Here is a 13,972-nt window from a genome sequence, read left to right as displayed (position 1 = left end):
ATACCAGATGATATATAAGGCCTCTACAGTAACAGGTCTTGTGCTTTTCACTTACTGATTTTTGAGCTTTGCTGAGCTCTCGGTTTGCTGAAGCTTCGCGTGAGCTTCGTGCTGGTTTTCTAGCTGCTGGAGCCGTGAAGCTGCTGCTTCATCAACGGACTCCGACGAGAAGGCAAGCAAGTGTGTTTACAATTTCTATTGTTCTTGTTTGTTCCCTCTATTGTTGTACTTCTATGTTTTGCTGTTGCAAAGACTTTGTGGTGAGGTTTCTCCACCCAGAAGGAGTTTATATTAGCCGGTTATCCGGGGTTTCATCCACCGACGGATTGATAGGCTTCGTCCACCTTACGGACACGCCGAGGAGTAGGAGTATCATCTCCGAACCTCGTTACATCGCTGCGTCTAAGGTTTGATCTTCTCGTTCTCGTTTTTGTTGTTATTATTTCCGCTGCGCTAACCTAATTCGTAGGAAGAAACGGGAAATTGGGGTCGGCTATTCACACCCCCCCTCTCTAGCCTCATCCGAAGGTCCTAACAAGTGGTATCAGAGCGAGGTCGCTCTTCGTCGGATTAACACCCGGGGGAGCACGAGCTAGAGAATGGATCAACTTGGAGAAGACGTCACGATTCCACCCTTCTACGATCGCGACGACTTCGCGTTTTGGAAGATAAGAATGAAGTATTTTCTTATGACTAACTTGGTTAATTGGAATTGTGTACAAGTAGGTTTTGTTCCTCTAAGGGATGAAGAAGGAGAAATTCTTGAAAAGAAGAGGTGGACGAAGGAACAAATCCATCAATCCGTAATCAACGACGAGGTAATGAAAATTTTTGAATTCTCATTACCTAACGATATCTTGTGTAAGATAGGTGGTTACAACAATGCCAAGGAATTGTGGAACAACTTGGCCAAATTCCATGAGGGAAGCTCCAATTCAAGTCATGAAGAGGAGTCAAGTGAGTCAAGTAGCTCACTTCATGGAGGTAAGGAATTAGAAGTTGAGGGCTACTCAACATCTAAGGAAGAAGAGGAGGAGAGTTCTTTTTCAAGATTGGAGCAAGAAGAAAAAGCTTCTACCTCCGGAAGGGATGAAGGAGAAAGCTCATATCCACCCTCAACACTAGGTAACTCAAGCAATTTAATTTCTTGTAAATTACATATAATGTGCTTTGAGTGTAGGGAATATGGACATTACAAGAGTAAGTGTCCAAGGAGGATTAGGAAGACTCCACCGGCGCCAAAGGTCAAGAAAGCCGGAGTCCCGATACGCAAGGGTAAGGAGCACGTGGTGTGCTTCCAATGCAAGCGAAGGGGACACTATAGGAGCCAATGTCCGAGGAGGAGGCAATCTCACAAGGACAAGAGACCGAGCACGTCTATAGGGGGAGCTAAGGCAAACCCTAAGGTAATCTCTAAGGTACATTCTTGCAATTCTAGTAGGATGTATGCTAGTAGCTTTATTGCTATTGTCAATAATAATAAGCATGATAACTATAGTAACCGATACACGTGCTTAGGTGTCAAACATGTTAGCCTAGATAAGGACAATACTAGGAAAACCATCCCTAGAATTAACTCATCTAAGGTTAAGGAAAACCTAGGTAGGAATCCCAAAATAACTAGACATATGCCTAGGTATACCTCAAAGAAAAATGACAAATTAAAACTTGAGGTATTAGAGAAGGAAAATCAAGTCTTGAGGTCAAGACTTGACACCTTAGAAAAGACCCTTAAGAATTTGGAGAAGTCAACTCTAGGGTCTAAGGGTCAAAAGCAAAAGCCCAAGGACATGAGAGATTTGAGTCACAAACCTAAGTCTCAAGTGGTCAAGTCCACTTACCATAATGTTCCATTCGATTATGGAACAAGACCTAGGGCTAGGAAGACCATCACCAAGGTCACAAGGGGAGTCACCCCTAGAGTTGATTTTGATGAGTCCCAAATGACCAAGGCTTTAAAGCCTAGAAGGGTCATTAGGAGGGTTGCTAGGGAAGTCATCCCTAGTGAATATTTAGTGAACCCAATGAGCTCAAATAGGTATTGGGTTCCTAGGAGCGTGATTCCATCACGCTAGATGGTTTAGGGTGTGCCAACCTTACTTGAATAGGTAGTTAACCTAATCATAGCAAAAGGTGGCACTTTAGGAATTTTCAAGGTGTAATCAAGCCTTGAAAATGAAATGGAAAGTTATTCCTAAGATGATTAGCATGTGCCAACCATATTCGAGGAATTCTCTAGGGTCAATCTAATTGGCACATAGTGATCTAAAAATCTTTAGTATATGATTTTAGGTCTATTACACTTAGGAATATGGAATCTATAGCAAAATGATCAAAATTATCAAAAATGGCAACTAAGGCTAGAATTAGGTATTTTCTATACCTTTATATGTTATTTGCCATGTATTGTTTGCCATATGTCATGTCATGACATCATATTTAATTTATTATCATTTGAAATGTCATGATAATGCTTAGGTTAGTTATATGTCATGCCTTATTTAAGTTTCATACTTTATGCCATGACATCATGACATTGACACATGTTTCCACTTATGATATTATTTTATGCCATGTCATCATCTCTTGCATGTATGATCAATTAAATTGATTTAAGGATAAAAACATAATTTGATATGGAGATCAAATTGTTGTTTAGAAAATGCATGAGAACTTAGCTTAAGATGACCTAAACCCATATCTCACATCAAAATTGACTTGGATGTGTTTGATACACCTTAGATGTGTGTGAGATATTAGGATTATGAGTTAGGATCAAAGTGCATAGTTCTTGTACCTAGATGAGCCTAATTCGAAATTGAGGATCATAGGGAAAGCTTGTGTACAAGTCATGTACATTTAGCCCTAAGATTGTGGTCCTAAATTAAATGGTTTAAAGTCATTTCAAAATTGATTTGAAAAACCTTGATGAAGCTTTTCTAGTGATAGCATTCATCATTGAGCAAGTTGATACAAAGTTGAGGTAAACTTGAACTATTTCAAAGTTTTTAAACTTTGTATCAAGATTTGAAAATGGAAGTTATTTTCATAGAAAACTATTTTTCCATGATAATATATGTTATGAGGAATGTATCCTCAAAATTTTATAATTTTTGGAATTTTCTGTGATTTTTTAGGGGTTTCTGAATTTCGAGAGAAAAATCAGAAATCCCTATCAGAGATTTGTGGACCGATCAGAGGGGATGCTGATCGGTCCAGGGAGGTCTGGATCGGTCACTGGACCGATCCAGAGAAGTGTGGATCGGTCTGGTGACCGATCCAGTGAGGTCTGATCGGTCTGGTGACCGATCAGAGCGTGTCAAAATGCTGATTTTCGATTGTTGTCTGAAATTTCAGCCTTGGAAGTTGGTGTTTTTGATTTCTAAAGGGTTGAAACTCCCCAAGACATTGTTGGTGCAATGGTCAAGGGGGAGTTGCCCTTTAAGGAGAGTTTTACCTATTAGTCAAGGGGGAGTTGACTTTTAGGGGGAATTTTTACTCTAAAGACTTGAGTGATATGGGATTATCACTAAGTTGATTGTTGACTTTAGTATCAAGGGGGAAATTAAGGGTTTCAATGAAAGGTATGGGACTTTCATTAGGAAGAAACTCTTGACCTTGAATCACTCTTTTTGATGTGTGTCAAAAAGGGGGAGAATAGGAGAATGTCCAAAGAATGTTCAAGGAAGAACATTAGAGTTTGGGGAGAATGTTCAAGGAAGAACATTGGAAAACCTAAGTTAGGTTATCGGGTTAACCTAACTTGATTATGGTTTTTGTCAAACATCAAAAAGGGGGAGATTGTTGGTGCAACCTTAGGTCAAGGTTGACCTGGTTGACCTGGTTGACCTGACTCGAGTTGACCTGACTCGAGTTGTATTTTGATGTTTGACGAGAATAGAAAAGTTCTATTATGATGTTTGACGAGAATAGGAAAGTTCTATTCTGATGTTTGACGAGAATAGAAAAGTTGTATTATGATGTTTGACAAGATACAAACTTGGGAGATTGTGGGTGCAATCTTTGGTCAAGGTTGACCTGGTTGACCCGAGGTGAGTCGACCTGATTCGGGAAATCCTGGTAAGTGAAGCCAGGTGAAAGTCCTGGTGAGTGAAGCCAGGCAAGGGAAAGTCCTGGTGAGTGAAGCCAGGTAGTTGAAAAGTCCCGGTGAGTGAAGCCAGGCAAGGGAAATTCAGATAGGTCAAGGTTGACCAGACATTTGGTGAAAAGTCCAAGTATGGAGACTTGGCACGGGAAAAGTCCAAGTATGGAGACTTGGCACGGAAAAGTCCAAGCAGGGAGCTTGGCACGAGAAAAGTCCAATTATGGAGACTTGGCACGGAAAAGTCCAAGCAGGGAGTTTGGCACGAGAAAAGTCCAAGTATGGAAACTTGGCATGGGAAGTCGGAGAGGGATTGGTAGCTCGTTCTCCGGACTAGGTCAGAGAGGGCTCGGTAGCTCGTTCTCTGGACCAGATGGAGTCGGAGAGGGCTCGGTAGCTCGTTCTCTGGACCGGACGAAGTCGGAGAGGGCTCGGTAGCTCGTTCTCCTGACTAGGTAGGGTTTAGGGCTGGGAGCTCTAAACCTGGATCGGTCTGGTGACCGATCCAGTGATACGCTGGTTGACTGATCGGTCTGGTGACCGATCAGTAACCAAATAGTGTGTTTCTGTGAATTAACTGATCGGTCTGGTGACCGATCAGAAGCGAAGAAGATCGGGAGAAGATAGAGGGGGGATCGGTCTGTGGACCGATCCACCTGAGTCCTGATCGGTCCACAGACCGATCAGAGACGAGGCCAACTCTCTGTGAGAGTTGGCTGATCGGTCTGGGGACCGATCAGAGCACTCCTGGACCGATCAGGAGTGTGCCTGATCGGTCCAGGCCTAGCCGTTGCGACACAACGACTATCTCTGCTTCGTCTGTTTTCGTCTGTTCTTCTTCGCAGGTTGCAGGGAGATACCAGATGATATATAAGGCCTCTACAGTAACAGGTCTTGTGCTTTTCACTTACTGATTTTTGAGCTTTGCTGAGCTCTCGGTTTGCTGAAGCTTCGCGTGAGCTTCGTGCTGGTTTTCTAGCTGCTGGAGCCGTGAAGCTGCTGCTTCATCAACGGACTCCGACGAGAAGGCAAGCAAGTGTGTTTACAATTTCTATTGTTCTTGTTTGTTCCCTCTATTGTTGTACTCCTATGTTTTGCTGTTGCAAAGACTTTGTGGTGAGGTTTCTCCACCCAGAAGGAGTTTATATTAGCCGGTTATCCGGGGTTTCATCCACCGACGGATTGATAGGCTTCGTCCACCTTACGGACACGCCGAGGAGTAGGAGTATCATCTCCGAACCTCGTTACATCGCTGCGTCTAAGGTTTGATCTTCTCGTTCTCGTTTCTGTTGTTATTATTTCCGCTGCGCTAACCTAATTCGTAGGAAGAAACGCGAAATTGGGGTCGGCTATTCACACCCCCCCTCTCTAGCCTCATCCGAAGGTCCTAACATTCCCTATATCATCTCACTATCGATTCAACCAATCGATTGATATAGGTAAGAACCTTCTACTCAAGGACGTTATTATACTTAGTTTATTTGGCACCAATACAAGTAAGTATAATAGCCAAAAACCAAATGCCTTTATTTATATAGAATATGATACAACAAGTCCAAAATACAATCATCAAATGATTGACCCTAGGACTCTAGCTAACAATATTCTCTCTCTCTTCTCTTAAGAGTTTCATGGCTTCGAAAGTTCGACAGAGCTCAAAATTTGGAATGCTCCTATTTTGAGACCCAAGTCATTGTATATTGGGAGACGATTGCTAATAAACTGTAATCACCTGAGTGGGACAATATCATCTTAAGGAAAGAAGACTTAGCATTCACCTCGACCTTAATACTCTTATCTTTAGGGATGAGTTTACCCAAAGGAGTTGTGTTGATATTCGAAGGGATAACTCGATGACCGACGAGATTAGGTCGGTAGTGATGATATCAAGAAAGGTATGTCTTTTACATGAAGGGGTACTTCGATAACCGAAAGGTAATGTCGAGAGTATAAATGGGACAAGGTCCACATCGTCATACCAAGCTCCACCGATTAGAGTTATTGACTGATCGTCGAGATGACTAACCGGGCCCAACTATTGGATCTCAATACTGAAGATCAATATACCCATATTTTTCTTTGATAATAATTATCCAATAAGATTTAGGATTAGGATACCTAAAGATATTATATCAAAATAACTTCCATAATTGTTTTAAATTTATTTTGATGAAATTTAAATAATTTTGACTAAATTGGTAAATAGTATTTTGATATTATAATACTCAGATATTCTAAACTATAAACCCACACTAAACATGTTGTAATAACTACTGGTAACTTTTATACGTTGTAACAAGTACAGAATAGTTTCTACGCATTATAACAGCTACCGAGTAGCTTCTACATGTTATAGCAGCTACTTGTAGCTTGTATAAGGTATAAATCTTAATGCTCTATTTCCTTCGAGGCACAGATTGAGGGAAAGAAATCTCTGCGAAAGATAAGTCCTTACAGCAGAGCAAGATAAAAGAAAAGGAAAGGGAGAGGAGAGAAAGGAGAAAGAGGGAAGGGGAAAACAACAGTGAAGTCGTGCTAGGGCGGGTCCGAGGGCCTCATAGAGCCAATCTCGAGTGCCTCTTGCACGGGAGGTGGGCAACCACGAGATGTCGCCCGGCAAGTCGGACGAGCGATGCCGCCCGGTAAGCCGGACGAGCGATGCCGCCCGGCAAGCCGAACGAGCGGTGCCGCCCGGTAAGCCGGACGAGCGATGTTGCCCTTGCAAGCCGGAGGAGTGGTGCTGCCCGGCAAGCAGGAGGAGCGGTGCCTGAGCAAGGCGACCTCAGTCATTACGCGGTACTGATGTGTGTAAATTATATACACCTTTATGCATGTTTTAACGCACATCTACTTGTATTTCATGAGCATAATCTATGTTTATTGCACCTTATTTTATTATAATATCATATTTACACTTCTTGTATTCAGAGATATGCTCTTTGTTTGTTTTGATTGGCAGGACGTCATTTGGAATGAAAGTGGAACAAAATGCACATTAGAGTGAACATTGAGAAGATCAAGCTCAAGCCGTGTGAAACCACATGGTCGTGTGAAACCACACGGCTATATGGTCTTGCCTATAGCAAATCAAGCTTCAGCCTTGTGAACTCACACGGCCGTGACACACTCCAGAAAAGAAGAAGACCATGGCTGTGTGAATCCACACGGCCGTGTAGGCTTTCCAAAGTAGAAGCAGACCACTGCCGTGTGGAATTCCAGAGAACAAGAAGAGCGTGGCCGTGTGGATTCCTCATAGCCATGCCACTGGGCTAGATCATGGCCGTGTGGTTCCACACGGCCATGGCATGCCAGGCCCATGCCCAATACTATATAAAGGATTTTTCTCCCATTTTTATAAATCTTTGGTTTGGGGCTCGACCCTATTCCTTGGAGAAAGGTTCTCCCCATTGGGGAACCCTAAATCTTCCATCTTTGTCGATCCGTTCACCTCCGGAATAAGGAGACTCTCCGAAGACATCGACAAAACGTAACTAAGCATATCTTCTCCTCATTTCTTGTATTTGGGTTTTAAGAAAGTTACCCTTCATGTCTTTGGTTTGTTCTTCTTTTGCTATGGAGTAGATTCTCTAGATCTAGGATGTAGGAAGTAATTATGATGTGATGTGATGAATAAACTATGTATTTAGATATTTTCTTATGTAATGATGTGTTTATATCATGTTCTATGTGTATTATGCCTTGTATGTGTTTGATAACATGTGTGTGAGGTCAATGTAGGATCGAAAAGAATTTAGATATCTCCACAATGACATGATATTGTCCACTTTGGGCTTAAGCCCTCATGGTTTTGCTCTTGGGCTCTACCCAAAAGGCCTCATGCCAATGGAGATATCTTTCTCTTATAAACCCATGATTTTTTCCATGTGTTTTCAATATGGGACTATGTTTGCAACCTTGCAACCCCAACAATCCCCCCCTCAAACAAAGGACCATGGGTTTCCCACGTCCGATCCTCGACCCACCAGGTCTTCCTGCCCCTCGGTCTACCCGACCTACTAGGACTTCCTTGCCTAGCCGCAACTAGGACTTCCTGCCCCTCGGTCCACCCGACCTACTAGGACTTCCTGCCTGGTGTCTGGTCCTCTTAATCCGAATATAAGAGCCCCCACTTTCTTTGTTCGAGGTCAATATTGTACTAAGCCCTCATGGTTTTGCTCTTGGGCTCTACCCAAAAGGCCTCATGCCAATGGAGATATCTTTCTCTTATAAACCCATGATCTTTTCCATGTGTTTTCAATATGGGACTATGTTTGCAATCTTGCAACTCCAACAGTCAATTCATGTAGATGTGAGGGATTTGCCTCTATGTTAATGTTGCTACTAGATTGGATAATCGAGGGATCCTTAGTAAAAAAGAATACCCATTCAACCGGGCATATTATGCCCTTAGTGACAGAGAGCATCGATATTTACCCACTTTCTAGAGTCAAAAGATCTTAATATAGGGACTAATTCTTGTTAGGGCATGCTAATTGAAGTGGACACTCCAGTGCTACTATTAGGAAGTGACTGTGTAATCTAGGAACGTATGACTAGGAGGGTTCTAGTGATAGGGATTCTCTCTTAACCAGACTTCCTATGTACCTCTCTACTTAATAGCATTAGAACTTGGGTAGACTCTCCGGTATGACTTTCGTGAGGTTATACCGGACTCTAGTTAGAAGCCTTACACGAGTATAAACATGAAGTTAGATAGATGAACAATGCATAAGGACATTAACTAGCATCATAACGAAATCGAAATCCTAGAATCTATCATCCTTCATTCACCTATGCTTATTCTCTCTCTACTCTCTACTCTCTCTCTCTTCTTTCCTTCTCTCTCTCTTTCTTGCATTTGTGAATGACCTTCTGATTGTCTAGATAATTCATTGTGCGAAGTTAATTAGTGTTTAATCAATAATCCCTGTGGGATCAATATTTTTATTACTTGACGACAACCGTATGCTTACGGTTCCTAACATGTACCACGCTGTGCGGCGGTGTCGCCCTACATGACTGCACGGTGCCTCCCTATGCAAGACATGACTGCTTCGCACAGTCGCACGGTGACTCCCTACGAGAGACATGGCAACCTTGTGCAGTTGTGTGGTGCTTTGGCCATTGCTCGGTGCTGCCGCGAGCAATTGAATGGTGCCTCTTCACGAGGAAGAGGGGAAGAAAAAGGCTTTCCGCCCGATTTGGACAGACGAAAAAAGGCCTAAAGCTTATCCGCGAATGGATTTAGGAATCCATCTATCCATTACTTGATAACAAGTACGTAGGGGAAAGGAAGAGCAATCCACCTTCCCAACGAAGCAAACAACAAAAAACTTTCCTTGCAAAAAACTTTCCTAAGTTTTTAAATTCGCACTCCCAAGTAAATAGAACATAAATTCTAAACTCACCATAAATATGTTGTAGTAGCTACCGAGCAGCTTTACACATTGTAGCAGTTACTAGTAGCTTCTATACGATATAAATTATAAATCCTAAACTCACCCTAAACACATTGTAGCAATTATTGGGATAGCTTTTACATGTTGTAGCAATTATCCGGTAGCTTCTACAAGTTGTAGAAGCTACTTGGTAGTTACAACATGTTGTAGAAATTATTCAGTAACTTCTACAGCAACGTTGGGTGAAAAAATAATTTTGGGATAAAATCATAATAGGGGTGACTATTTGATTTCTTTTAGAAAAATGAGAGTTCATCATATGTTTCTCTTAATTTAGAACACCCTTTTGATTTTTATCCATTTTTAATTAGTTCGGCAAAAGAAGTCTTAAGTTAGAAAGGCTTAATTGTGCATTTACACAAGAGCTCAAGGATAGCTTTAATGTGTGCAGCAGAAGTCTCGAATGGGTGCTCCAAAGATAATGACTTCGAGAAAGCCTTTGACAAAGTTAGGTGGTCAAACCTTCTATTAGAAATTAAATTTCATGGTTTCTTACCAATATGGTTGAAGTGGTTAGAAAGCATTGTCATAACTAAGAATACTGCAATCCTTGCTAATGGTTGGCCAGGTTCATGCTTTAAGAACAAAAAGGGTTACGTAAAGCAATCCCCCTTCCCCTTTGTTGATCAAATTTTTACAGATCTTCATAGCATTCTAGTTAAGAGTTGTGACAATAACTCCATCAGTAAAGCCTTTTTTGAAATCCCAGACCGATATAATCTAATACTATTACAATATACACATGAAACTCTCATATTTGCCAAGGCGGATGAAACTGTTGCCCTCAGGGCATAGCCGAGTAGAGATTTGTATAATTGAGTAAGAGTCGAATCCCGACAAAATCTAAAGAATTATCTTGTCATGTGCCTGATTTATTCTCTTTTAATGGTGTAGGGTAGTCATGGAGGGCTGCCACAGTGACAGATTTCAACATTTTGTAGAAAGGCTGATGAAACTGTTATTAGAAATCTCAAGATGATTCTTTCTTGTTTTCTTATATTCATTGAACTGAACATTAATTGTTACAAGTCTTCTTTGACCCTGATTGGTAAAAATGAATCATCAAGAGCTCATTTGATCGAGGTGTCCGGTTGCAGCTTCCAATGACTACTAATCAATTATCTAGGATATCAACTAGGGAACAAAAGACTGAATACAATTTACTATAATTTAACAATCAATAATGTTGCTGCTCATCTTTATTCATGGAAGCATAAATTTTTATCTATAAGAGGGAGATCAATCATTATTAACAGTGTGTAGTGAGCTCCATTTCAATCTATCCTGTCAATGTGTTTCTGATATCTAAATGAGTGATTTAAACAATTTATAAGATGAGGATGAATTTTCTTTGGTACATATGCTATCCGATTGTTTATTTACCTCAAGAACATCTATATTATTTTGAATCATGTCCTTGTTAATTTCATCAAAATTACTTAATTAGAGAAATAAAATTGCACTACATAAACATGATTGAAAGAATATCATTCTGTTTACCCAATAATGTATTGATCAATAATTCAGGTTCATCATTTTCCCAATGCTGCCTACCTCAAGATATTTTATTGTTTTTAATTATATCGAGGAATAAAACTACAGGAATCCAAGATGCGAGAGCAAATTGTTTAGGAGCATCTAATTGGTGCTTCCATCAAGTCAAACATACATTTACCATGGAGTTTAACTCCAGAACCAATTCTTACAAAATCGACTGATTACTTCATTTATGCTCCGTTTTAACCTAATCAAAGTCGTCCATATCGAAGATCGCAAGATCTAACAATAACTAGGTGGCGGAGGTGGAGGACATACAGCAGCAGGCGGAGGTTGCTCCGTTGGTGGAGTGAAACCAACTGGCGGAGTAGGCGGTTGGCCTAAGCCGTGCATTAAACCACCTCTTGGCGGCGAAGGTACGAATGGATGTCTTTGGCCCAAGTTTCGCAGCTTTTTGCTGCTCGTCATCTCCTTGTTCTCGCCATTTTTTGCTTGATGAAAAGCTCAAGAGATCAGTAATAGATAGAAATGTTCAATTATTCTAGTTTTTAAGGAAAAAGAAGACGATATAGATAGATACCGAGAGACTGGGAGCAGGAGTAGATCACTATGAATAGTAGAAGGAGCGCCGTGCTGTTTGCTGAAGCCATGAGATCCCTGATACGTTGGGATTAATTAAATAGGCGGAGTAAGTGATTTTTATTGCAAGAACGTCTACAGGTCAACTCTTCGATTCCCCAGTCAACTTGGTAGTCGACACTTCATGAGCTGTCCTGTCATTGCAAGAACTTAATTGTCTTGTGTATGATAAGTAAACTAATGTTAGGCTTTACTTTGAGTCAAGAATGACAGCTGAGACAAACCTTTGGTCCCCACAAAGATGCAAACGACATGCCTCCACTGGTGCTGTGCTCCACCAAAAAATCAGAATTGAGTGCGTATAAATTATATTTTAGATTTATCCATAGATGAATAAAAGAAGATCCTTTACCTCCAAGATTATTCGAACGAAGTAGGAATGTCTAGATTATCAAACGACGTCATTTAATCTATAAAACAATAATCCATGGAATTGTTGTAGTGTTTTCTCACTTATTGGTCTTGTTGTTCTTTGTTCCTAAAACAATTGGAAAATTCAATAAATGCTACTATGTAAGGAAACACATAAACATCCTTAGAGTATATTTTTAATAACACTAAAACTATGATGACATCATCAAAAAATATATTAAAATGCAATGTTAGCATAAATTCTCTGATATTCCTGATATTTATATAATATCATTATAAAATATCTATACTAATTTCAAAGATGTCTTAAATATAGAAATATACTGACTATCGAAAATGTCACAAAAAGTATATTATATGAATATTTATGTTTATTATTATCTTAATAAGGACAAATATAAATATCATCTAAACTAATTTATATTGACAATTATAAATATTTTAAAATTTATATAAGGATAATAAAATTTGTCAGTAATAATAATTTATAAGGATATTTTAAACAGTAAGTCTGACTAATCTATAATGATATTATTAAATGTCAATTATAATATTTTATAAAGACATTAAATATTATTAATGATATTTATTCATAACACAAAGCATTCACTACAATACAAAAAAATATACATCATCACAATTTACTCATCATCACAATTCACCACTATATAGAATAGAAAAATTTTACTTTCAAAATATCTAATTCATTCACCACATCATGAAAATTCATTCTATCATCACAAAAGTACAAATGTAATACTAATATAAAAGTATTGAATCCAACACTAAGTAAATATTAACAAAATATTAAGTTTTAGAGATAACAAAGTCTTATAAAATAAAAAACTTAACTAATATACTATCAACCATCATATTGTAAAATTCAAGTACCTATCACCTACATACAATCCATAAATTTGTATAAATAAATTAAACAATAAAAATATAAACATAGTAAACATAATTTAAAAGATGGAATATCATACCAAGTAAGAAATGGATAAAATATCATTCTATATGCACTAATAGAAATCTTTGCTTATTGCCAATTGTAAATACATTTCATATTTATTTAAAAATTTAATAACATAATAAATATAAAAATTAATAATAAAAGGTTAATATCATACCAAATGATACGGCTAATCTATCATTCCTCCAAATGTATCCTCAAACCTTTATAAAAGATCATAAGGTCTAATTAAATTTTCTTCGTGTTCAAGGACAACTAGTACTTGACTCCACACCAATTCGGTCCTAATTTTTGTCTCCCTACAATATTATTTGGATCCGTACTGAGAAGCACTCATTTTACAATAATTTTTGTCGAATCAAATAAACTTTTGATCAAGACAGAACTTCCAATCTACATGAAAGTGCAAAATATATCAAAAGTTTTCAAGATGTGTGGAACATATAATGAAATAGAAATTAAACAAATCTTACCTATAAGGTTGGACGAGATGGAATAGATCCTTGTAGATTACTACTTGATGAAGTGTGTTGACTATTATTGCGATATGAAAGAGGATTTTTGTTTGATTGATCAGAAATCTTTGTTTCTAACATTACAATATATTGCCCTTGCTTTATAATTTGCGCATTCATCATTTGTATTATGTTTCATTACTAATCAATTGCATATGCCACGACTAGGAACTACTCTCCATAAATCAGATGGGCTAACACCATCACCAAGCATACATACTTGATTAGGTCTATCCGGTGTAATGATTCAAGCAAATATATCATTCGGGCTCACTTGATCATTATAATCTTCAAGAATTTGATTTTGTAGTTCTTTCATTGCAACCTTTAAAACATATTAATTCTTATTTAATACATAATGATAATGAAAAAAATACTTTAAAATAAAATAAATGAAGAGTATAAAATATCTTAC

At 38.8% G+C, this 13,972-nt stretch overlaps 1 long non-coding RNA gene across 1 annotated transcript; it reads right to left on the bottom strand.

Annotated features, from left to right (window-relative positions):
* Positions 1 to 11,203: 11,203 nt before the first annotated feature.
* LOC122027649 lies at positions 11,204 to 12,094 on the bottom strand. Its single transcript, XR_006124482.1, has 2 exons — positions 11,639 to 12,094; positions 11,204 to 11,549 (listed from the first exon to the last, which is right to left on the bottom strand). It is a non-coding gene; the product is annotated as an uncharacterized LOC122027649 (long non-coding RNA).
* Between the last annotated feature and the right edge of the window lie 1,878 nt (positions 12,095 to 13,972).

Source organism: Zingiber officinale, chromosome 10A (genome assembly GCF_018446385.1).
Source record: "Zingiber officinale cultivar Zhangliang chromosome 10A, Zo_v1.1, whole genome shotgun sequence".
Taxonomy (NCBI): Eukaryota; Viridiplantae; Streptophyta; class Magnoliopsida; order Zingiberales; family Zingiberaceae; genus Zingiber; species Zingiber officinale.
Note: the sequence above shows the minus strand (reverse complement) of the source record. Positions and strands in the feature narration are given on the sequence as shown.